This window comes from Triturus cristatus, chromosome 1_1 (assembly GCF_964204655.1).
Source record: "Triturus cristatus chromosome 1_1, aTriCri1.1, whole genome shotgun sequence".
NCBI classification, from domain to species: domain Eukaryota; kingdom Metazoa; phylum Chordata; class Amphibia; order Caudata; family Salamandridae; genus Triturus; species Triturus cristatus.
The window spans coordinates 955741583-955768474 of NC_140579.1; the positions used below are offsets into that span (position 1 = coordinate 955741583).

The 26892-nt window shown below is 46.5% G+C and overlaps 1 protein-coding gene across 18 annotated transcripts in view; it reads right to left on the minus strand.

Moving 5' to 3' along the window:
- ARHGAP27 (Rho GTPase activating protein 27) overlaps positions 1–26892 on the minus strand; it is a 1125989-nt gene that overhangs the window by 565130 nt on the left and 533967 nt on the right. The gene's annotated exons all lie outside the window — the stretch shown is intronic.

Genomic DNA, 26892 nt, shown 5'->3' on the forward strand with positions numbered 1-26892 from the left:
GCCACCTGCCAGGCGGCAGGCCCTCGAGTCGGACGGTCCATGCGGGGAGGAAGCTCCTTGCTTGAAACAACAGCCGAGGCTGGCCAAGCAGTCCATCCCTAAACGGACCGAGAGTGCCCAATCGATCAGAGTACGGCCAAGGCATCCCCTGGCATGCCGGCTTCAAATCCCTGCCTGCTCCCGGGGCGAGCAGGCTCAAAGGAAAGGCCCATCAGGAAGGGGCTGAGAGGCAGGTGCAGACCCGAGCCCCGGCGGGCAGGTCCGGGTGCTGTCTTCCCCCGTCTCAGAATCGCCGGACCTCACTGAGGTCTGACTGAGCAAACTCGGTGAAAAAGGACCATCGGGAAGGGGCTGAGAGGCAGGTGCGTACTCGGGACCTTGGAGGCCCCGGCGGGCGGGCCAGGGTGCTGCGTTCCCCTAGAATGACAGAACCTCTCCCAAGTAATCCGGAGGAAAATTACCCCCCCCCTTTCTTCTAATCCGTGCCCACATGGTGACAGAGGGGACCCAAGGAGCGAATATTCCCGACCTACTGGAGCCCTCGCTGGGATCAGGGAGGCAAATGAGCCCTCATCGGGACTTCCAGGGCCGCCCGGCCATCTGGTCACACCATTGGAAAGCATTGCGTGCGACCAGATGGCCGAGGGAAAAGGTGCGAATAGATGGCTGGGACCGAAAGGACTTCCATCTGCTCGCCCAGAGCCTTCGCGGTAGGGCTCCCGCCTTCCCACGCAGGGCTCGGGGGCTCTGCGTCCCAGAGGGCTCAGGGACTCCAGCTGGGCCTCAGGTAAGGGGAGGACCACCGGGGTAGGACTGCCCGGGACCCATGGAGCCCGTCCTGGGCACTTTGCCATGCTGTGGGCCGGAGGAGGGAGCCCTCCAGACGGAGGGGAGGTGTTGTCCAGGCATAGCCCATCTGGTCCCCGGCAAAGAACCGCCAGCCCGGAAGGGGTTTTCTGGCATACCCTGCCCCTACTGATCCGGAGGAAGGCTACCCATCTTTCTGGGAACCCGTGCCCACCGCGAGACACAGGGGACCCTGGGCGCGAACGTGCCCGACCTCCTGGAGCCCTGGCTGGGATCCAGGAGGCAAATGAGCCCTCATCGGGACTTCCAGGGCAGCCCGGCCATCTGGTCGCCCCATTGGAAAGCATGGAGTGCGACCAGATGGCAGAGGGGAAAGGTGCGACCAGATGGCCGGGACCGAAAGGACTCCCATCTGCCCGTCCCAAGCCTTCGCGAGATGGCTCCTGCCTGCCCACGCAGGGCTCGGGGGCTGCTGGGCTCGGGGGCTGCAGGGCTCGGTGACCCCACGCTGGGCCTCAGGCTTGGGGAGGCCCGCAGGTGCTCCTTCGGCCCAGACGCCTTGGGAGGACTGCCCGGGGACCCATGGAGCCGGTCCCGGGTACTTTGCCCCGCCTCGGGCCATAGGGAGCCCTGGAAGGAGGGGTAGTGTGGTCCGGGCCAGCCCATCTGGTCCCCGCCAGAGAACCGCCAACCCCAGGAGCGGTGTCCCAGCGTACCCTGGCCCTAGTAATCCGGAGGAAGGCTACCCCTCTTTCTGGGAGCCCATGCACACCGCCAGACTCAGTGGACCCTAGGCACAGAGGCGCCCGGCCTCCTGGAGCCCTGGCTGGGATCGGGGAGACGAATGAGCCATCATCTGGACTTCCAGGGCAGCCCGGCCATCTGGTCACCCCATTGGAAAGCATCGCATGCGACCAGATGGCCGGGACCTTAAAGATGCCCATCTGCCCGCCCAGAGCCGAGCCATAGCAGTGGGGCTCCCGCCTGCCCTTGCAGGTCTCCAGGGCTCTGCACCAGGGACACTTGTCCCTGGCAGATGGCCACTTGGCAGGCCGCAGGATGGGGGCTCCCAAACCCCAGGCCCTGACTGAAACCCAGGCCCCGGGGCCGGTCCCTGCTTCTCAACCCAGCCAGGCCTTGGAGATCAGGGAGCCTGCCCGAGCACGAGGGACCCCTGTCCCGGGCACAAGGACCCTCAAGACATGTGCTTGTTTTCCACACATGGTTTCTAAAATTCTGCATAGTGGCGCTACGCCAATTCCGCCCAGCACTAGTCTCTACTGGTCACCATGCTTAAGCTCAACTAGAAGTTTGGAATGACATAATTGAAGCTTATCTCTGGACCTCATGACCAACACCAAAATTCCTTCCACGTAGGCCAATGTAAAAACACATACAATACCAGCCCTGCACAACAAATAGAGCAGCTTCTTACACGAATACCCAAAGGTGCTTTGGGCCTCAAGGGTAGGCGGGCACCATACAAATGCTCACAAATAATACAACTATACAAATTATATTTCTGCGCTTACGGTCTCCTGCGGAATGTGTTTTTAGATTTGGCACCAGCCAAGACCCTAATATTATACTAAAAGTACATTTAGAATATTCTTCCTTATTTCTGGTTATGCCATTTACATGTGCTTTCCTCCCACTACCTCATATAGAAATGGGTCAGCACATCTTAGCCATCGGCTAAATTCGCTGGAGTGACAACAATCTTCCCTTTCACAGGGAGCACATCCACAAAGTAGTTCCCTTAATGCACTACTATGACAATGTACGCTCTTTGAGACCCCAAAAATAAATTTTTGCCTTTAGTCGTTTTTTTAATATTGGTGCAGCGCAGACCCAGCAGCTCCAACAATAATGTTTTATAGCAGCCATAACAAAACAAAGCAAAGCAGACATTGTTAAAAACCAATAGAACAGGAACTGGACCTATTGGCTTTGTTTCGGATTGAGATTTGCTTGCCATTCTCACAACCGACCCGTGCACTGGTTCAGTGCAGTTAACGTGAACCTTTTCAGATGCGAAGGCCATGCAGAGAAAGTTTGTTGGCGTGTAGCAGTGGACTGGTGAGAAGCAGATGCAGGCAACATATAATCGAACGGCAGAGCAAGGCCCATCTTGTATGCAGGAAGATGGCGCGGTCCAAAATACAGTAATTTACCTGGCAGATGCCACATGTTTACTAGCGAGAGCAGACAGACGGAAAGGTTCACTTGCATTGCTGCCAGTGTACTACAGGTGTGTGAAATGGTTTTGGTGGCACTGCACCTTTAAGGGCACCGCCGCCTGCCACAGACCGAAAGTATTTCAAGTAAGGTGAATGATGGCAGTGGTGACAGGGGGACAGCTTAGTCTGTCATGAGCAGTAATGTATGAGCATCTGAGGCGGGGCTGGAACAAACTGCTCTGGCTCAGCTCCAGCATGAGAACACATCTTTATTCTGTATTGATATCCGGAGCACAGATCCTGCTTCCTGGCAAAGAGAATGAGAACACGGATGTGTGTTCTGAGGGCACGCAGCTATCAAGAGTGCAACCGGTACAGTGGCACCAGTGCCCAGGGGTCCGATGGGCCCACTGCACTAGATAGATAAACGAAGGACATGTTCTTTGCTTGTATTAGGGCCTATTGCACACTTGCTATGCAATTGAGGTCACGGATACATCAAGGGTTAATTCAGCACTTCGATACCAGTGTCCATGTGATTCGTGTGAGCCGTCTTACTATGTCTGCGCAGCGGTCACCAGATCCAAGTCATGGGGTAACCTTCACCTAGTCCTTATTTTACAAACAACCGCACCAAGTATGGTGGGACAAGCAGGCTCATACATACAAACGGCAAAAGTGAAATTTCATATCCCAGCATATTCATGGCTGATGGTAACGAAATAAACAGGACTGGGTGAAGCTGAACATCATGAGATGGGTCACCAGAATTCCGAATATGATCGGTTCTTTTGAAGTGCTAACATGTTTTAACCATTTTGTTCACTTTTTCAGTCGGTTTGCTCCTTCCAACACCAAAAGAGTAAGGCAAGTATGGCATTTTTTGTTTTAATATCATGTATTTTCTACATTCATGGTTTGATTTACATTCCTAATGTACATCTTTGGTCTTAGCTCCGAGTATTTAAGTCTAACTCGCGGTGTGGTTTCTTTGTGAAGCTAACGGCGAGTCCAAATCGAGGCTGGCAGGAAGAGGCATCTCTCTTGGAGCAGCCATTACTGTGGAGGCTGCCGATAGGATAGTAACGATTGTTATCATGAACTAAAGAAGCAGGCAAGAAGAGCAAATTAATACAACATAGAAGATCCCCTCGTCCCCAGCCTCGGGGGAAGCCTAAGAAACGTCAATAGAAAAAAATACAAAGTGCGAAATCCGAATAAAAACATTTTATAAATGTCACTGCACCGGCTAAACGGGTCAGTTGAAGAGTGTTGCCAGAAAGGAAACACAAAAGACCGGTGACTTCTTAATATTTCAAATCAAACTTCTAAACACGAGGATGTAGAGGGCAGTCAGTAGCCCACCCGAGGGTTTCTCAAAATGTGTGCCGATAACACTGAAGGGTAATACCTGGACCTTCGCCTGCAGTGTCTGGTGTCGGGGATCTCTACAGTGCTGGTGCTATGAGGAGATGTATATACTTGCACAATTCATATCTTCTGTGCATTGCCTATGACTTGAGCCAGGGATCTCCACACTGTTGATACCAATTGGAAATGCGGATACTTCCATGATAAATCATACCCTGGGTCAGTGGCGTAGCAAGGTCAGGTGGTACCCGGTGCGGAAAGTTTGTCACCCCCGGCTTGACAAAAACACATTTTTGCCATTTTGTCACCCCCTCAGTGATGACACCCGGGGCGGCCGGCACCCACGCACCCTCCTTCCTACGCCACTGCCCTGGGTTCATTTTCTATTAAATAAAGGATTTCTACCTGCTGATAATACTATGTGAAAACGCTGATACTTCCATGATGTATCATATCCTGAGTTCATTTCCAACCACCAGAGTCCGGGATCTCTACTCTGCTGATGGTTCTTTATGGAGATGCTGATAATTACACATTGCATATCCCAGGTGCGTTGCCTCACCACGTGGGCAGGCATCTCTACCCTGAGATATTATGTAGCATTGCGGATACTTGCATGATGCAGATCCTGAGTATATTTCCTACCATTGGGGTCAGGGATCTCTACCCTACTGATGGTACTATGAGGAGACGTTGCAAAGAAATGCCTCTTTTTGTACGATCACCCCCAAAGTTTTGGACTGATGCTGCTGGTTTTTCGATTCTGAAGGTGCACCGAGTCCTGCCCAACAGGCCTCCGTTTTGGTTCTCTGACCCTTAAAAGCTATATGTCTAATTGGTGTACCCAGAATTGGCATAAGTTAACTTCCTTATAAGTCCCTACTATATGGTACAGGGCTACCTAGGGTTTGGCAGGTAAGTGTCTCTCACATACTGCAGCATGTATTGTGCTCATACCAGTGCGGCAAAGCAAAGTACGACTCCCAACCTGCTAATGCAGACTGGCAGAGCAGTTTTTAAGCTGATAACTCAACGTAATCATTTAAACCAATGGCAAAGGACAAAGCTTCCCTTTCAATATTTATACCTCACCCGTAAGACAGGTCTACTGGGCCCCAAAGGCAGGGTGCATTAGATCATATTTTTAAAAAAGGAGATATGTTTTATTAATTTTACATGTCCTGCATGGCACGGTCATTTTTACTCAGGAAAGGCTAGCAGAATCATTGGCGACTATGGAGTTACACACTAACAACTCAGCAATGCTAACTTCCGAATGGAAATACTACATATGGTAATTTAAGGCATCAAACTAATATCTGCATTAAACTGGACTCTTTGCTCAAGTAGTACCTTAAGTACGACCGGCAAATTTATAAAGTTGCCACTTTGTTCCCCAAAGTTACCAGAAGCCATTCACAGCTGTACACAAGTTACTGTTCTCAAGATGGCCTTTAGTCCTCCTGGGGAGAGGTGTGAATGACTCTTAGGAAGGGAAACAAAGACCCTGCTGAGGGAAGAGGTGCAACCTCCTAGCAGGATGGCAAGAGTGGGTATAAGCCCAAAAGGAGAGCTTCAAAGGGGAAGTCACCTATAGAGGGCAAATGGTAGTTACACATGCAATGGACTGCTCTTTTATTCTACCAGACAGGCTGGCATCTCGAGCAAAGAGAGAAGCCATTGTCAAACTTTTTTTCAAGACGCATGTAGCCCACAGGTAGCCTCACCTTTGGAATGGCTAAGGGTGCTCCACATGCCAAGGGAAGGTTCCCGTTCTGTTGGAAGTGGGCAGAATAGTGCATTCTGGGCTAGCTAAAATCTGCACTTAGCAAACAAGCATTGGCATAGCCAACAGGTCTCACCTTTGGGACCTAATAAGTGTTTAGCCATGCAGCAGACAAGCTGCGAGCTTACAAAGATTAGAAAATAGAGAGAGCAACCAGTCACATTTTGTGTAACAGCGGTAGTTGTGCTGGACACATTAAGTGTGTGCATTGTGCTTATAAATTGATTTAAAAATAATTGAGATATTTAGTCTGTTCTAAAGGCTAAGTTTATTTGTCACCACATGGGCATTGGTAGCTTCCAAAGGTGTCATTGGTAAAAGGCTGTGTTGCACTAGATTTCTGTTATTTATGCAGAAGTATAGTCTCTTGGAAGCAGGTCGCCCCCTTAATTATCCTGCAGACTTGTGAAATAGGACTGCAATGCATCTAAATAGTTAGTACTAGGCCTTCCAAGTCCATGCTTAGCCCACACATACCATGATTTGAAAGCACTGAGAGCTCCACTAGACCAAAGAGTTGACACACGACTAGTGGCTTGCAGCATAAATACAGGTGTCAATAGCAGGCATTATTTATGTTCATTGCTTCTCCTTATGTGGTTTTAAAATTAAATACATGAGCAAAATAGTGAAACATGTAACTTTTAGGCTGATAAGCATGCCGGGGCGTAACAAAGCCCCTGCAGCCTGTGCTGGGGGCCCCGAGCTCCAGGGGGCCCCTTCAGCCCAGTATCCTGTCAGCAGAGCTCCTGAGTGTGGTTGGAGGGGGCCCCCTTCATGCACTTTGCAGGTGGGCCTCCTCAAGTTTTGTTACGCCACTGTAAGCATGCCGACGCGGAGTTGTGTCCCTCCCACAGCTAGTGCACTTGTGCTGTACTAGGAGAGGAGCATGACTCCGTAACACTTATGCAGCACCAACATACCCTAGAAATTGAGCATACTTGCAGAGAAGACAATAGATTTGTAAGTTATCCCTCAAACGGCCAAACATTACCCAAATAGTGTTACATTAATCCAAAATGCGAGTCTGCATATGTAACCAATCACCATTTATTTTAAAATTAATTTCTGTATGCAAAAGAGTCCATGCATCGTAAATTGCAGATACGCTGAAGAATCTGAATGTAGACAAAAAAGAAACCCGAAACAGCTCTATTATGTAATTTTTACACACAACCTAACAGTAACAGAATAAACGAACAGACAAAACAAAATTACAAGCGTAAAAAAAACGTTGCTTTACAGCTAAATATAAGACCTGTTGCCATTTAATGTCAGTTTATGTAAGTGAAAGCACAAAAAAAGAGAAGCCAGCCAAATGGACAGAATGTCATGTGTCAAGTAATTATTTATCATATAGTTAGTAATCATGTATGGTTAAGAAAGTATACATGCGGCTTGTAAACTCAGCTTCTTGCTCGGATTTGCATGCTGCCACTGAAGAAGACTGCTTGCTGGCGGGGAGAAGCACCTGAACAGAGGCGGTGGCTGCGGCATCTCCCAGGGCCCATGGCTTGCCAGGGCTTGGATTCACATGCTTCTGCTGGAGGAGCCTGCTTGCGGGCATGAAAAGGCACCTGAGCAGCAGCGTACGAGGGGAAGTAAAAAAGTCCTCTGTTTGTAATGGTGCCATGACCAGAGGTGTGTCTGTGTTGAAGGGAGGCCATGGGTCACATAATGTTTTTGCCATGCGACAGCTGTTGATCCCCGTAGTGAGAGAGAGAGTGAGGTGTGGTGTGTATATATATATATATACACACACACAGAGTGGGAAGAGCGTTGTTCTCGTGGCACGCAAATGGGCTGCGTGAAGTTACCAAAAAAAAGATTGCTCTGAAAGTATTGTAAATAACAGAGTACGAGCAAATTTAACAGGGGCAGTCTGCATGGGAGGGTATAAAAGTCCAAAAGGAGGGACTAATAAGCTATTTCACCAAACAAAAGCCGGAATTTATGAAGGACAGTAAGAGGAACCAATTAAATAGATGGAAAGTGCTCGAAGGCCACATTGTAGATACAGCATGCCTCGAAGAGACAGCGCACATGCACTGCCTAGACGAGACCTAAAAAGTCATCACAAGGGGGTAGGGGTCCTCATAGTCCACTGGCTAGTTATTCGCCACATCCCCCCCAGGTGATATAAAAGGGTCACCCCTGGCACCCAGATCTCCAATCATGTCTGGACTGGAGAAAGAACTGAAGGACAACTGTGCTATAACCTGCAAAGAGAAAGGTGTCCCAACAGCCGGACTGCACCTTCTGTACCTTAGGTTAGCAAAGAAAAGACTGCACTCATACAAATGTAATCCCAGAGCTCCAGACAAATAAGGTTACTCCAAGAGTCCGTTAACTGACTCCCTGTCACAGCCAAAGGGCCCATAATAGCTGAGAAGTATGCCTTTAAAGAATTCAGTAGCCAGGAAAGCCTGCCTGCTGTCGGACACCGACGTGCAGCCTGGGAGACTAAGTCTTAACCTCAAAAGTTGCACCAGAGTCTACTGGACCCAGGTGAGGCATCGGAGTGCAGTCTGGTCACCCAGCATGGAAGTTACTGCAAGTTAAAGGGAGACACTGGTTTGACTATAACCGGAGACCGGTGGCAATTGGTAGTGAAATGGACTTCATCCAGAATTCATGGACAATGACCTCTGAGGCCAGAGTTGCTCATCTGCATTCGTGGACTAAGGGGTGGCCACAGGAAGATTCCCACCACCAGCTCATCATCCTTGAGCATCTTCAGCATCCTGCATCCCTTGCATTAGGGCCACTCCATTGGCTTCTATGGCAGTTCACCCAGGGGACCTGGAACATGACTGGAGAATGCTTAAACTATGAGGCAACTGTTCAACTGGACCAGACTAGTCCCCGTGACCCTACTGGGGTTGGACGCCGCAACAGTTTAAGTTACTTGTTGTGGCTAACCCTAAACAGAGTTACAGTAGATTACATAGATTTGTGGCATTTAGTGGAAAGCAGTGATTTATTGTGTTTTTTTAAATTTGTATCTCTGGAACCGTCTGGTGGACTTTTATCATTGAAGTGTCTATTTACAGATAACAATACAACTTATTATTAGTATTGAATTTATTGTGTTGCATTTTCATCTTATTTACCTGTTTTGGCACTGCTTAATGCTTTACACTTGTTCCTTTCAAAAAAGCCTGAATTATCTGTGCCACAGCTCCCAGGACTAGGTTAAGGCTATACAAATGAACTGACTGGACCGGATACAGAATTGTGATTTTATTACATGGTGAGGTAGCACAATCACACCATATAACAAGCATTTGCAGTGCAATAGGTCTCGCATTAGCAAAGGTTTAAGCTATTAGCACTGTAAGTGACAATGCCTTTTATTTATGTGTTTTGAAAACCTGCAAGCGGTGCATAAACACGCACTCTGTACTTACAGTTGTTGCTTACCAGAAGCAAGCTGGCAGTAACTGCATCTCTTTGACTGCCAGCCTTGCTTTCCGTAAGCAAGGACTATAAGCACACCATGCGTGTCAATGCACCACTTGCAGGTTTTCAAAACACATAAATAAAAGCCATTGTCATTTTTCAATGCCAACAGCTCAAGCTCTCACAAATGCGAGATGTATTGCATTGCAAATGCTTGTTTCCTTGGTTAACATGCGCACTCCTGCCAATAGGTCCCATGTCGTGTGTGGCCTCTTAATCCAGGCCCTGAGTTTTATCCAGCAGCACTATGTGTAGGTGGAGTTCGTCAGATAACAGTCCACTAATAAAAAGACTGTTGGCTATGATTGATGCTGTAATGTGTGACATGGTGCCAATTAAAAGATCCCCATATGCAAGGCTCAGTTGTCATGAGTGCAGTTTGGCCAGTGCCACTTCTGCCTCCCTGTATCTAATCTGTATTCCACTTCACGGCTCTCTGAAATTAAAGTGAGTCACAGCCAGAGGTCCTTGAGCAGCTGAGGTTTTAAAGTGGCTTTCCTTTAATCCATTGAGTGCTGCTCTGGCAGGATCAGCACAGGCCATTTAACAACTACAGAAACTGGGTGCACAGTTCACACAGTAAATTATAACAATGGCTTATATCCCAGAGCTGAAAGCCTAAAGCAACTCAATGCGTCGAAACATGCAACAAACTGATTTTCAAATTTTTAACAAACGTGACATTTTTATACATGCCATCATTTGACACCTGGAAAGCAGGATATTTTGGAAAAAGAAAATCTGGGGAGTTTATTATCCTGATTGGGTTATGTTGAAGCAGAGACAATGTCAGGAGGGGGATTGGCTTAAAAAAGGGAGTCTCCAGCCAGAATCTGGTCTGTTGGCATGTAGGCATTTTATTTTAAATGTAGCAGAACTATGCATTATGCAAAATGTTTGGAAGCAAGATTGCCTGTACAACATGCCAGTATGTTCACGTCCTTCAATTTATTCTGTTACGTTTGTGTGTAGTGTTGGTCATGCGCCAGCTCAATGATGACAGAGGCAGATTATGGGGGTTTACATAATCTGAGCCTGAATGCGGAGGCAATCTTCATTTATAACCTGACTTTGTCTATAGTGTGTCACATTGGTGGCACACTATAGGAAGTGTGGAGTAATCGTATATCTAAATTGAGTCGTTTTGAGTGAAGGATCGGCTATCGGCTTACCTTGTCTCTCTACTGTTCCAGGAGGAGGAAGGTTAAGGCGGTGCACTACAGGCAGATAGGCAACAGACCATGAGTGATCGCAGCTCAACACCGCCACTGCCCTACTTTGCACTGCCTTGCCCTTCCCGGTCCGCTAAAGAGAAACGCTGCTGACTTTGGCAATAAGACACTAAAAGAAATTCCCATTGGGCTGTTTGGCCAATGCTACTGAAAACTTAATTAGGCTGATGCCAATGCGGCCGTCTTTTAAAAAAATTAAATAAATAATGGCCGAAGGCTTTGAGCATTAACTACGCCAGTTAGTTATCTGCAATGCTCATAAGGAATGCCACAACATACTTCTAGAAAAATACCTAAATTCAATGCAATCTCAAGGTTGGCTGCAGCTGGTAATGAGGTCCAACCCCTCCCACCCCAATAAGAGCAGTGCAGAAGAATGCTGTGTTCAGGTTCTGCAGGTCATTAGTATACCTAGCTGGGCAGTACTGTGGAAGAATTAGAAAGAAAAAAAAAAAAAAAAAAAACTTGCCGCAATTGCTGCTAATTAGAAGTGACGTTCTGCGGTGCCTTACAAAAGCAGGCGCCTGCTGTGAGGAAAAAAAAAGCAGCGCCTGCAATTGTTTGTATTGCACCTGTGTTAGGAGTGGCCTGCCGCAGTGCTTTACAAAAGTAGGAGCCTGCTGTGAAAAAAAAGCTGTGGCAGCCGTTGTTAGTATTGCACCTGTGTTGTAGTTCATATGAAAGCGGGTGCCATGCTGAAACATTAAGCACAGCACCTGGGCCATGAGAAGCAGACAGCAGAGAGTTTAAAAGCTGTCGCCCAGGGCGATGAAGAGCAGAGAGCTGTAAAGCCGTCCCCTGCAGGAAAGCATGTACTGTGTGCAATAGGAGAAAGTCATTTAAGAAAAATAGTGCTTACAGATGTTAAATAAAACACACTGAGTAACACACGCAAAAGGGACAGTCCTTATGGGAGGTTACAAAAGGAGAAAAGGAGGCACTACTAAACCTATTCACAAATCAAAAGAAACCATTTAGAAAGGACAGTAAAAGGAGACAAATGAAAAGATGGACGGGACATGGGCGGAGCTTCAAGTTCGCACCTGAATACAGCAAGTCTCAAAAAGACAGCGCAGGCGCTGCCTAGGTGAGATCTAATAAACCACTTTCTTCACAGATGCAGATACTTTCATGATGCATATGCTGGGTGCATTGCCTACCTCTAATACGTTTTTGAGATACCACTATCCTTCAGATGCAATGGGGCTCACGACGCAATATCCCACAACTGGCAATGTGTGGATCTATGACCCTGTAGCTTTCTATGGACAATGTTTGGGTACAGGGTAGTGGAGCCTGCTCCTGTGCTGGCTGAGTGTGGTATCCCGCTTCTTACAACTAAAAGATTCAGAGCACAGTACTCCAGCAAGGACATTGTAATGGAACATGGCACCCCCAAATCTCTTCAGACGAGTTATGATTTAAGACCCCATTGAGCAACTAGCTTTGGAAAGAGTTCTGGATATTGCATTCAACTATAGGGACGCTGAAAATGATTTAGGGCACTGTGTCAAGCTACAAATAGCAGAAAGGATTCAGGGCACTGTACTCTAGACCCAACAGTGACAAGTATTCAGGGCAATGTGTCCTCTTAGAGGCACCAGGAACGAATCAGGGTACTTTATCATGAAAAGATACAGTGCCTTGAATCCTTTCGGCTGCCCCATGTCTGATAGAGTCCTGAACCTTTTTTCTGTTTTGTCACATAGCCCTGAATCCTTATTCAGCGAAGACAGGTGTCGCCTTGGTCCAGTTTAGGGACTGGGAACTTTGAGTTAAGGAAACTTTGGGAAAAAATTCACTCATCACCCACCAACATGGTACTTCTGTTTTCATTGAATGAAGGCTTCGTTCATGTTAAGAAGCACAACATGGATTGCAATCCAGAGGCTTGCTGGAGATGTACAGCACATGGGGGCATCTCAGCTCACCTGGAGAGAGAAGACAGAATAGTCCGGAAAGGCTTCTGGGATGGTGCATGTCTAGACTTCATTTTTTTTTTTTTAAATATCACTTTTGTAAATCTTTTCCAACTTTAATAGTGGAAAGTTAACACTTGGAGGCTTACGCTATTCTCCTTCTTTGCTGTTCTTTAAAATATTTAAAGTAAAAAATAATGATAAGAGTGATATTTTGTTACTTTATATGGTGAATTGAATGTGTCCGTCTGTAACGAAACAGGTGCTCATGTAAAGCGCTCTGATAGCAGATATCTTCGGGTCGAGTTCGCGCTACATAAAACTAAAAAAATGGTGCACTGAGTGCCTTACATAAGTTTAGATATGACAGAATTATCCAAATGTCCTTTCAGTTCTTCTACTGCCCACAAGCTAGTACGAGTGAAATCCAAACTCAGATTATTCTTGGAAAGAAACACGTAGTGCGTGGTGAGGACCGGTTTCTACCAACTAGTTGAGGTGAGAATGGCTGGCCAGCTTCTCTGGTATGAATGAAATGCTAAAAATTTGAGTCTACAACCTCTGCCCCACGCCTAGTGTAATGTAACAACCACTACACAGGCAAGGTGTCTTGTGATAGCTGATGCACGTCCTGTAGCATGCTTGCTCCTGCTGTGGCGGTGGCACGCTTTGCTTTTTGTCACCATCCTGAGTCAGCTGATGTGCATCCTTGCCTGCTCCTACGGTGTCAGACGCACAGTCCACTTTTTCCCGCATGGAATAGTAGCTATGGGCACCTTAGCTGACATGGGTGCAACAGCCACTACAGGTGTAGTGCTTCGTAAGTTAGCTGATGCACGTAATTGGTCCATCTTGCTCTCATGGTGAACGTCGCACACTTCGCTTTGGACTCTTTCCTCTCGAGTGCAGTGCAATCGCAGGTGCATGCAGGCAACAGTGCAGCAGGCAGTCATTTTCACTGTCTGTTCCAAACTGCCCTGAACATTTCACTGTGGCTTCGCACTGGGTGAGGTTAACACAATTAACATACCAGCGCCGACTAACCAAATACCAGTCATTGCCAGCATAGCACATTTATTCTATTTGATTGCCTTGGCACAGTGGAGCATGCTGGGAGCACCCACAGGGCAGGAGATCCACTCCTGCAATGCACTTGGGAGAGTGTAATTAGGGGGCATGACTCGCAAACTGGGCAACATGAATGAGCAGTCACCTGCGACACAAGGACGTGTCACCAGCAATGGGCAGCAGCAATGTGTCAGCAATAGTGTGAGTGGTAAAGGGCCCTACACACAGTGGATGCCAGTGGATGCATCCAAGCTGCTAAATGCTGTGCAGTGCGGAAGCCTCACTGTTACTTGAGGTTCACCTCTCGAAGGCCCTGCTTCCTTGCATGTTGAGGATTAATGAGGTACCCAAACATGTATTCGGTTGTCTGTACTAAACACCAGACAGAAAAAAGTTTGATGCTTGAATATTTCCATGGGGCAGTACCGTCTGAGCTACACTCCGCCTCTTTTTAGGTCTCAGGTTTCCAATCGCATCACGTGTGTTTTTTTACTACTTTTGTTATATGAAGGTCTTTGAACCTCATTGCTCCGCATGGTATTTTATTGACCTTTGTTTTAGTAAGAGGATGCCACAACGTGCAGCTTCCTAAAAGTATGAGCAGCAAGCATGATGCTAGTCCTCTTCGGCTACTGGGCAGCTCCACTGGGAGTGGCAGCATTCTGCTTTTTCACAAGGAGCACATCGACACACAAAGTGGTTTCCATCAGTGCCAAGGACCAACCATTACAACATGTGCTTTTTTGAGAGAAAAAAAATATTTTTATTTTTAGTCATTATTTTCTTTTATATTGGTGCTCCTCCATCAATCAAGTTTTACAATATCCGTGAAAAATAAAACAAGCACTGAGAAAGTCGAAAGCTTGGCAGAAAATGCCAGACCAACTCGTTTGGTCAATGCTTGTGTGCTCCACTGTGCTACATGGGGTCCATCTCACCCACTTCAAACTGCTAGGAGACCTCTTCTGTAGAAGGAAGGACAAGCCACGCTAGACAGGTTTCAGATTCTTCCTGCTTAGAGGAATGTAGGTGGATTTATGCTCCTCCACCTAGGCAGGAAACTCCTTGCCTTGTACAGTTACAAGTCAACAACAAAAAGTTGCAACTATCTGTGCAAAGTGCAATAAAGCTAATATTTGAAGCAGCGAATTGCTAGAATTTTGCAGTGTTTGTATTCAGAGTGTGGGTTGCAGGAGCGGATTATGGAGAGCATATTTTGCACTACTGGGGCGGTGCATTATGGGCACTGTATGCATTGCAGGAGCAGTCATTTGATGCAATTTGTCATCCCTATGATATTTGCATTCTGTTGCAGGAACCAAAGATGGCCCTTTCATGCTTGCCACCAGCACTGGCATTGCGAAGCGGCTTTGCATTAATTCTCAAGGCGTTACTTCTCTTACCAGTAAAATTCCCAATGATTGACCTAGACATTCGCCTCCCTGCACAATTATGGCTCAGCCATCCTTACTAGACTCCAGCAGCACAAACTTCTGGCAAATGCGTACAGCTAGAGCTACACTCATCATATTGCTCACCAGTATAATCCCCGTCACCCTGCACAGATTCTACTCTCCTCTGACCTCTTCAGCTCACAGTTACACTTACCACTCTCACATCCCTGGCCTCCCTGTTCAAACACTTCCTTTTAAGTGGCTCCTTTCCTCCCTGATTCCTGCTTCAAATGTGTTGTCCTACTCCTCAAAGCAACTAATGGTCTTACTTTCTCTCTCGTTACCATTCTATCTCTCCACTTCTATTTTTACCAAGACACTTGACCACCACGCTCAGCCATCTCGCATGTTCCCTGTAGGAGTTTTATCTACTCAACCCCAATCAATCTAGTTTTCAAATCTCCAATTTGAGAGCCTTCCTCATGTGTCCAACTTCAGCAGACCAGCTTGTATAGTTCCTTATCTTCTCCAGTCCCACCTTTCCAACTGTCTAAGAGCTACTCACAACTGAATGAATCTTCTTTCACTCATGCTCAACACACCCAAAACTAAATGTATTTACTTCCCGCCTCAAGCAATCACACCCTCAATCGGACACCAAACAATATTCACTCATCACCTGCATGTTCTGCCTTCTCCTGGGAACATCATCATATTGTTCAACCAGAGGTTGAGACTAGAAACATTTCTCTCCTCTACTGCCATGGTGAAATACCAGGCGCTGGCTACGTACAAAATACACCCACATCTTCACATTCAGAGTCAAGGATTTAACAAACGCACATATAAAGAGTAAAATCGAATGTTGGAACAGGCATTTAGTCAGCCTATCTTGCAAAAGACCTAGACAAGATTATTAACTGACACACAAGCGTGCTTTAACCTCGCTACACAAATATCTATTTCCAGCAGGATGGATGACAGCAATTTAAAGACCATGTAGGTTTCAGACAAAACTTGGGATATGCAGGAGAGAGCTTGAGCCTGGAGTATTTTAGTTACTAATAATTTGTACTCTATATTGAGGGAATAAAAGCCAGAAATCACATTAAGCCCACCAATCACTTACCAATTTATACAACCGATGGGCCACTATGCATATTTTGCTTAGGATTCAACATATTAGTATAAATTAGAATATTTGTCTTGGTTGGTACTAAACTGGTGCAGTTATGGTCAGAAAGCCCATGCTACTCCGTTGCCTCCATGTATTTCCATGGACCCTAGTGAGATGTCTTGGTCATGCTCAGGGTTCCTTAAATACTACTTTTAACAGAACGCCTGCTGTTAATGTCCTTCCTAAACGAAGGATTCCTTCATTGCCATTAGGTTTATAAAATGGAACGCAGTTATAGCCTTTCTATGGAAACAGCAACTATAGTTTAGAAGTTACATATTCTCAAAAGTGAGGCATCCACAGATGGACATGCAACTTGCATACACAGATCTTCATTCTGGTGAGGAAATTTGATTAAGACTCCATCTTGCGTATTGACACCATTGTGATGTTGCCCTCACTCAGGCGCCGACGACCTTCGTAGCGTTTCTTCGTACTCTGAACTGTAACATGTTAAATGACTTTTTTCCTGTCTCTCTGAGCAAAGTACATTCTGGGACCCGGCTTGAAGCAACTAATTTCCTTGATAACCATCTATTGACCCTTGGTGATCCTTCTCTGCCTTCCCTTTGTTTTACGAATCACCACCTGCATCATGCAAACACGTCCTGTTGTAAATTAATTAAACTTAAGAATGCTCATGCCACCTGGCCTATAGGGTCAGGCAGAGAACACGACCCTAGGGAAGGAATTTCTATTACCTGTTATCCTGTATCTTGTAAAAGGAATGTTTGCTAGTGGATGACATGTTTTTGCACATTGAGGACGTTGTTGCTTTAGGGGATTTAAGCGCTATAAAAGACTGAGCCACGGATTGAAGTGGCAGTCTCCTGAGAACCTACCACTGATGTACTTCTAGGACAACTGTACCTAGCTGCAACTAATAAATTGAAGTTCCTATGCAAACAGAGTATTCCGTGTCTCTGTACAATTAAGCAGGCGAACTCAGAAGATTTCAGGCGTACCCTGCGCCGCCAGGCCCAATTCAGCCTGGTTCTTCAAATGGTGCCCTCTGTGAGGCGGCTTCAGAGGTCGTGGGTCCAGCCCGAGGATCGTGAGGAGCCCCGCAAGGAAATTCCGGAGGACGCGCACCACGCGATCGACCCCTGCATGTCGTAAGTGGACCGAAGGTTTTTACAGTGTGGCTTCTCCTTTCCAACGGCTGCGAAGACCTGCTGCCCTGACTGCCGCCATGCTTTGGCTCCTTCGATGAGGATTGGTATCGCGAGACATTAGACGGACCTCTGTTGGCGTAAGAAAAAATCTGGTTAAGTTAAGTATAGCGGCCACTCCTTTGTCTTTGTTCGACTTTTGCAAAAGCCGAAACCGAGGGGTGAGTGCAGTTTTTATACTATAAAGTGACTAATTAACCCCTTGAAGTTTGTGAGGAAACTAGTGTAATAGCGAAGCCTCGTTTCAGTAAGTTTAGAAGATAGTGTTGTGGTTGTTGCGATAGGGACTCCCGACTGGAGGACTCTTGTCCAATTCCTCCGGCCGGGACTCCCACTTATGAAGTATATTCTAAACATGGTATTGGCCCCATAGCTTTTAATGAGGCGTGGGTTCGCTATACTAGGAAAGATGGTGTTTTACGGTGGCCGCAGAATGGCAGTTTTGAGCTCAATATCTTAGATAATTTGGAGGGAACTTTGTTTAAACGAAAAGCCCGGCCGGCTAGGTTTGACTCTTTCCGCTTATGGCGTATGGAGGCCTTACAGAAAGAAATAAAACAAGCTAAAAGAGATAGGAGGGATATGTCTGTTATACAAGCTGCCCAACAGTTTAAAAATAATGAGACCGATCATGCGATTGAGGTTTCAGATAGGCAACATCGTATGGCGTTAGATAAATGTTATCCAGTGTTGCCAATTTCCCCTACAGAGAAGAATGTGGACCCTGAGGAGGATCCCTTAATGTCCCATCTGTTGAGGTTACCCCCGCCCTATGCCCAGGGGGCTAATGTACCTTTTGCACTACAGCCTGTGCCAGGGGCAAATGCACCTTTGTTATTACCACCTGTCCCACCTGTTATTCCACCTGTCGCTCCTCAATAGATTCCTGCACCCCCCATCACAGCCTCTTCCGGTATTACCGGGCTCTCCCTTACCGTCGTCTCCCTTTGTACCCATTACTCCCTCTTCTGCCCGCTTAATATTCTGTCTCCTATCCTAATGACGAATTCTCCCTCCGTTCGGAGGCGAATGGTTGATACCGTTTCTGGCCTTTTGTCCCCTCTCTTTGGGACACTTAAAATGACCCCTGTTCCTCCTCGTAGTCAGCTCCCAGGTCCAGATGAACGGGAAGTGTTAGCTCTTCTTGCCTGAAGGTGGATCACGAATGGCTCCCAGTATAGTATGCGAGATATTATGGACACCTTTCAGCAGTGGGAGGCACCAACGCAGAGATACGTTTTTGATACTATGTGTAACATTTTAGGTCAAGAGTGGGAGGATATGGGCTTGGGACCAGCCCCTCAGGGCCTGCTAGATGTTCAGGCAGAGTTTGGTAAAGGGCTGATTGTGGGCGCAGAGGTTGAGGATGCGGTAAGAACGCTTGTCACCTTTAGAATGAAGTTTGTTTGTCGGTCTTTGCCAGAACGAGATTCCTCTGTTAGACGAAAAATTACAACACTATCCTATGAGAGAGGTTCCCCCAGTGTGGAGAGAGGAGGTTGCAGCTCAGGGTGGTAATCCTCTTCTACCTGCTCACTTTCAACGTGGGGGTGCACGTTCCTTGGAAACGATCTGAGGTATTGGCCCTTAAACAGTCCTTACCGGACCCCCGTAAAAATCCTGCTGGGTACTACAAAGAGTTGTCCCAAACTGTTGATGCATGTATTATGAATTTGGCCGATATAGACATGCTAATGGGTAATGTGGTCCCACAACCATTATGGGCTAGGATTCGGAAGGAGGACCATCCCGGGGAATTGGGGGGTGATTGGGCTGCCATACTTGCCGCGGACAGACTCCAAGTGGGTGGTGCCAAACCTGAGGCTTTAATTACAGAACTCCCAGCTAGGATCATTGCCTTACTGAAAACTATGATGCCCCCTCTGCGAGTTAATTGGGATAAGTGAACAGCTTGTAAGCAGAAAGCGGATGAAAGCGTCTCCGATTTCTTCACTCGTTTTGAGGAGACGTTTATTGATCATAGTGGTCAGGATATGAGTACGGAAGGTGGCCAACGACTAGACAAATTTGTGTCTAATTTGGTTCCGGAAATATCTAATAAATTGAAGAATTCCGAAAGTGCGTGGGCAGTATCATCTTCTGCCCAGATATTGGCTACTGCTCAGTATTACGAAAACAGGGATAAAGAGAAAAGAGAGAAACTTGATAAAAAGACTAAAGAGCTGAAAACAAAAGTTCTTTTGCAACAAGCTTATCCCCCTCACCCTGCCCAACGTGAATTTCAGCCACCTCAACAATTTCAGAGAGGGTTGCAGAGGTCTGGGCCTTTTGTTCCGACCCCCACTGGGCCAAAATCAATGCGCTTACTGTGAAGGCCATTTAAAGTATAATTGCCCGGTTTTGTTACAGCGTACGGGCGGCATTCCCGGGTCACGAGGCCGGGTGTTAGACATCAAGCCTCCTGTATACTACACTGTAGCGTGAGGGCAGTGTAGGTGTTTGCTCTTTAGAAATACAGCATACTTTGGAGACGGTCCCTGGTCTCTTCTCAGGAGGAGTTCGTTGACACTCCCCACCTTCAAAAACCACACCAGCAGGAGAAGCCGTTGCTTGGCTTTCGCTTCCAGTCGAGTTTCCTTGCCCTCTCCTGCCTCCCTGATTCCTTGTGCTCCCAGTCCTGTTTTCGTACGTCTCCCTTTCAAGGCTACCTGATTCCCAAATTCCTTTCGACTCTGGGCTTGCTCGCTCAGCTGCTTGTTACTTCAAGAACCCTGAGCCTTAGCTTTCCTGGTGTTTATACTTACTTCGGTTACGCCCTCATCTGCACAGCTCCCGGGCATTTCAGGCTTCCCGAGACCCGGGCATTCCAGTTTTCCCTTCGCTTTTGTAGTCAGAGGAACCCGGCCTGGGTCGCGTTGGAAAATAATCACGCAGCGTTCCCAGAGGTAGGAGTCTGAGCCTTGATGTCCTGACGGACGGCTTTTCGCTTCTATGACCGCTTTACTAGATGCGGTGCTTTTTACGAAAAGCCTTTTTTTGAACTAGAGTTCTTTCTTTAGTAATGAACCGCGCTCTGTCTATTTAAGACGCGGTATTTTTTTGGTTTGAGTCTCCATCCAGCAACTTTGGTGTGCGAGCCTCCCAATGGAAACTTTGTATCCTCCATTGATAAAAGCGTTAGGCGCACTTCATTGACTATTGTTTATTTTGAAACTGTAACGAGCTAGTGCGCTCGTAAAACTACTCTAACGTAGTCCAGTGCAGGGTGCACTTAGCATACCCCCAAAAGCAGCGTTAAGTGAACAAGGGTTGTTACGGCGTGATATTCCGGTCTTAAGTTGCCCTTCCCTTTGTTTATAATTTCACGCTTTCTGTTCCTGCTGCCATTCAAGACTACATTCATTGGGGATTCTCCCAACCTCGCTTGGATTCTTCATTTTTGGCCTAACGAGATGTCCAGCCGGTGAGCATGGTTTTGTTTCTACAGAGCAAACACGCTATACTGTTGTAACTATTGATATTGTTAGTCCACCCCTGAGATAAGAACGCCTTTTGCTAAATGATATGTTCTTCTCCCTATAGGTTGTCACTATTCCAGTTCCACGGGCCCTCCTCATAAACCGGCTGGGGGATTTAGAAGTGATACCGCCAGAGTTATAAATCCCCACATCTCTCGGAGTCAGGGTATGTGTGTGGATGCGGTTTTGTTGTCCACGTACATGCTTTGATTTGGGGAGAGTGGGGAATTTATAGTCGCTCCCGTGGATTGAGCCTCGCTGGACTTCAGGTTAGTGGCATCGGCAACAGAAAGCCAAGCCCCCGAATCAAGTCCACCCGGGCAACGATGAATACTGAAGGGGCTTGCGCCCCAATGGAGAACCCTACCCGTAGTCCCACTGTTGAGGAATTAGCCACTGCCTTACTAGAGTTACAGGGGGAAGTGGGGCGACTCAGAGTGGAAAATCAGCGGCTACATGCTGAACTTGTAAAAGTAAGACATCAACCGATCCCTAGCGTTAGCGGGAGTGATACAATGCCGAAGAGTAAAACGCACTTATATTCAACCTGCACACTTCACCGTGCCTTCGTCCACTCCCTCTTTAGTAAACACTACACCCCCCAACCCTGATAATCCGCAAGCTGTCCATGTATCAGTACACACATACTCCTGTTCCATTGGCGGTCCCTGATGAAGATGTTATACTTCGCACTATCCCCATGGAACCTTTCAATCAGTGTCATTTACATTTTTTATGTAAGGCTTCTTCTTTTCCTGATGACGCCGCCAAAGTGGCGTTTGTGATTTCCTATCTGGGAGGTAACGCGGCCAGGTGGGCCGTTCCTTTGGTAGAAAATAATGACCCCCTTCTGTATGATTTCCAGTCTTTCAAAGAAAAGTTAGAGCTTATTTGCCAGACACACGTATGTACAAGCCAGTGATAATGAGCTATTGAATTTAAGACAAGGCTCTAAGGATCTTCTCTTACCTCACTGAATTCAATAGATTAATTGTGGAAACCCAGTGGCCAGAAGACAAGAGAACTTCCTTGTTTTACAGAGGGTTAAATGATGACCTCAAAGATCTCCTTTCTCAAATAGTGGATCCTCCTGAGGACTGTCCAGCATTTATAGACCTGGTTGTAAAATTAAATCATAGATTGAGTGAGAGAAAGGGAGAGAAGTCTTGTGGTAACCTGGCACGTTTCCTTGTGGTTAGATGCGAAAAGAAAGAACCCAAAGAGCCTTGCGAACCTATGCAAATAGGAGGAATGAGATCACCATTATCGATGGATGAGAAAGAACGGAGGAGAAAGAACAATCTTTGTCTATATTGTGGGAAAGGAGGTCATTATGCTAGGTCGTGTCCTGTCAAGGCTACCCCCGTTCCTAAGACCGCTGCAGCCACTCAAGAATTCAATATCCTATCGGAAAACTAGAGAACTTGGAGACGGTAGAGACCTCTTCTTCAAGTTATATGACTCCCTTGGTCTCACATAAAGTGGCCAGTATTACAGCTCCTGTAGCTCGACATTTCACGTTAGCAGTTACCATAATAGTTTCTACTCAACGCAGAAAAGCACTGTCCATCCTTCTCGATTCTGGGGCTACAGGAAATTCTGGACATTCAGCTTGCTCACTCATTAGGCATTCTCTTCGTTCCCAAGACAAAACCAGAACCAATCAGGGCTGTAGACTGAACTGAATCATCATCAGGGTTGATAACCCATCATACTCCAGCGTTGACTATAGTGTGTAGCAATGGACATTCGGAGAAATTAGTCTTTGATTTGATTGACACGCCCAATTTCGGAGCCATATTGGGGATCCCCTGGTTGCAGGTACACAACCCTCATATAGATTGGAATACCCGTCAGGTCACTTTGAAATCCTCTTACTGCCTGTCGCACTGTTATGGGGAAGCAAGGGACTGGGGAACTTCTTTATGCTGTGCCTTGGAGCACAATCAAGAAAACCTTCCTCTCATGTATCAGGAGTATAAAGAAGTGTTTGACGAGGTGAAGGAAACCGTTTTACCACCACATAGGAGTTATGATTGCCGCATAGATCTAATCCCTGGGGCTGAATTGCCAGTGAGTCGCATCTATGCCTTAACTGAACCTGAAACAGACTACTTACAACAGTATATTACAGACATGTTACAAAAGGGATATTAGACATTCCACCTCTGTGTCTTCTCCCATTTTTTTTTATTCCTAAGCGTGAAGGAGGGTTAAGGGCGTGCCTTGACTACCGTGCATTGAATAAGGTCACCATTAAGAACAAATGCCCTCTTCCGCTTATATCAGTTCTTCTTGACCAAGTGCGAGGAGCGAAAATATTCACAAAATTGGATCTCCGCGGGGCCTATCATCTTATTAGAATCAAGGAGGGTGATGAATGGAAGACAGCTTTTCGGACCAAATTCGGATTATTTGAATATTGCGTCATGCCATTCGGGTTGTGCAATGCCCCTGCGGCTTTCCAATTCTTTATCAATGAGGTATTACGTGAATATCTTGATGTAGTCGTGATTGTTTACATTGATGATATTTTAATTTTCTCTCAAACAGAACAGGAACATGTCGAGCATGTTCGTAAGATTTTGCAAAAATTACAGGACAACCAACTATTTGCCAAACTGGATAAAAGTACTTTTCATACTACTAAAGTGGACTTTCTAGGGTTTGTCATTTCCCCTGAAGGGATCCACATGGACCCAAAAAAGATCGACGCCTTAGTAAAATGTCCCTGTCCTCGGGAATGTTAAAGAAGTCCAGTCATTTCTTGGATTCGCCAATTTTTATAGGCGTTTTATCGATCATTTTTCAGATCTTATCACACCCATCACCAGATTACTCCGAAAGGGTACTGTTTTTATATGGTCATCTGAAGTTGAGCAGGCCTTTCTACAACTAAAAATCAGATTTACATCTGCCCCCATTATTCGCCATCCTGATAACACACAACCTTATTTTGTGGAGGCAGATGCCTCTCAATACGCTGTAGGAGGAGTGTTATCGCAACGTAACCCTGCTAACGGTTGTCTGCATCCTGTTGCTTATTTTTCTAAGACGTTGCTGCCTGTGGAACAAAACTACACAATTGGGGAAAGATCTTTTGGCCATAAAACTGGCATTCCAGTAGTGGAGACACTATCTCCTTGGTTCCCCACACACTACTACCATTTACACGGATCATAGGAATTTACAATTCTTTAGATCCGCTAAAGCATTGACACCGACAGATGAGATGGGTTTTATTCTTCAGCGAATAGGACTTTGTTATTACCTACAGACCTGGAACCCAACAGGGTAAAGCAGATGCGTTATCCAGATTGGGATCAGAGAACAGAAATCCAGTAAACGAGAGCTCCCCACTCATTCCTGGTCAGAAAATTATCGGAGTCGGCGAAGTGGGGGAAGAATCCATCTTCCTTTTTAAACCAGTTAACCAATGCTTGTGTAAATATCCCTCCCAGTGAATGGTTGACAGAACCCCACCATACCATATGAGATGGGCTGTATTACCATCAAGAGACTATACGTACCTTTAGTGGATTTGCAGCAACAAGTCATTAGATGGTGCCACAACACCTCTTTAACTGCTCACCCAGGTGGGGAAAAGACTATACAGACTTGTAAACGATGATTTTGGTGGAAAGGCATCAATAAGGACATCATGACCTATGTCTCGGCCTGTCCAGTTTGTGCAAGACAGAAATCCTTACATGTGGCTCCAGCTGGGTTACTACAACCTACACCCATTCCTTCGGTTCCGTGGCATTAAGTCAGTATGGATTTTATCACGGACCTCCCTAGAACTCGGGGTTACTCAACAATTTTAGTAGTGGTAGATATGTTCACCAAAATGGCTCACTTTGTGCCAATGAAGAAATTGCCTTCCTCAAGAATTGGCACATGTATTCATCAAGAATATTGTCCGATTGCATGGCTTGCCCTCAGTAATAATTACAGACAGGGGAACCCAATTCATTTCCCGTTTTTGGCAAGGGCTATGTAACAGCCTAGGTATTGACCACCGATTGTCCACTGCGTACCATCCGCAAACAGATGGACCAACTGAAAGAACAAATCAAACATTGGAACAATACCTACGCTGTCTGTTATCAACGATCACTTCTGATTGGGTACAGGCTTTGCCTTTAGCGGAATTCGCTTACAACAACACCTCATATTCCGCCACGGGTATATCCCCCTTTTTTTTTGTCAATGCTCATCATCCCAGAATTCTGCCCTTTCCTTTACCTCTCTCATTAGTGAACATCCCTGCTGTCCACACCCATCATGCTACTCTTTTGAAAGTCTGGGAAAATGCTAAGATCGAATTACACAAAGCTAAAGAATCAATGAAGCAACAAGCTGACAAGCATCGTCTTCCGGCCCCTGAATATAAGATAGGGGATAAAGTATTGTTATCTACCAAGAATCTACGCTTAGAAGGACCCCGCAAGTTACAACCCCGTTATATAGGGCCCTACACCATCAGTAGAGTTATTACTCCTGTCACTATGAAATTGGACCTGCCCGCTGAAATGCAAATCCATCCCGTGTTTCATACCTCTTTACTTAAGATGTACGTCACCCCAACTGACCCCGAAAACCCTCCCCTACCTGTTCAAGTGAACGGAGAGTTGGAACATGAAGTCAGGAAGATCGTAGATTCTCGCAGATACAGAGGGAAGCTCCAATATTTAATTGACTGGGTGGGATACGGCCCTGAAGACAGGTCATGGGAACCTGCGGAAAACATTCATGCCCCAGTTTTGGTGCGTAGATTTCATGCCCTCTATCCCTCTAAGCCTCGTCCAGTGAAACGGCCTTTGGGTGGGAGAACTGTTAGACATCAAGCCTCCTGTATACTACACTGTAGCGTGAGGGCAGTGTAGGTGTTTGCTCTTTAGAAATACAGCATACTTTTGAGACAGTCCCTGGTCTCTTCTCAGGAGGAGGATGTTGACACTCCCCACCTTCAAAAACCACACCAGCTGGAGAAGCCGTTGCTTGGCTTTCGCTTCCAGTCGAGTTTCCTTGCTCTCTCCTGCCTCCCTGATTCCTCGTGCTCCCAGTCCTGTTTCCTTACGTCTCCCTTTCAAGGCTACCTGATTCCCAAATTCCTTTGGACTCGGTGCTTGCTCGCTCAGCTGCTAGTTGCTTCAATAACCCTGAGCCTTAGCTTTCCTGGTGTTTATATTTACTTCGGTTACACCCTCATCTGCACAGCTCCCGGGCATTTCAGGCTTCCCGAGACCCGGGCATTCCCGTTTTCCCTTCGCTTTTGTAGTCAGAAGAACCCGGCCTGGGTCGCGTTGGAAAATACTCACGCAGCGTTCCCACAGGTAAGGGTCTCTGAGCCTTGATGTCCTGACGGACGGCTTTTCGCTTCTATGACCGCTTTACTAGATGCGGTGCTTTTTACGAAAAGCCTTTTTTTGAACTCTAGTTCTTTCTTTAGTAATGAACCGCGCTCTGTCTATTTAAGACGCGGTATTTTTTTGGTTGGAGTCTACATCCAGCAACTTTGGTGTGCGAGCCTCCCATTGGAAACTTTGTATCCTCCATTGATAAAAGCGTTAGGCGCGCTTCATTGACTATTGTTTATTTTGAAACTGTAACGAGCTAGTGCGCTCGTAAAACTACTCCAACGTAGTCCAGTGCAGGGTGCACTTACCATACCCCCAAAAGCAGCGTTAAGTGAACAAGGGTTGTTACGGCGTGATATTCCTGTCTTAAGTTGCCCTTCCCTTTGTTTATAATCGAATAGTTTACCTGTCGGTGTAGTTTTGCAGCTTGAAGATCTTTCTGGATTCACTATGCTGTGCATTATTCCGCGATCTTGTGGTTG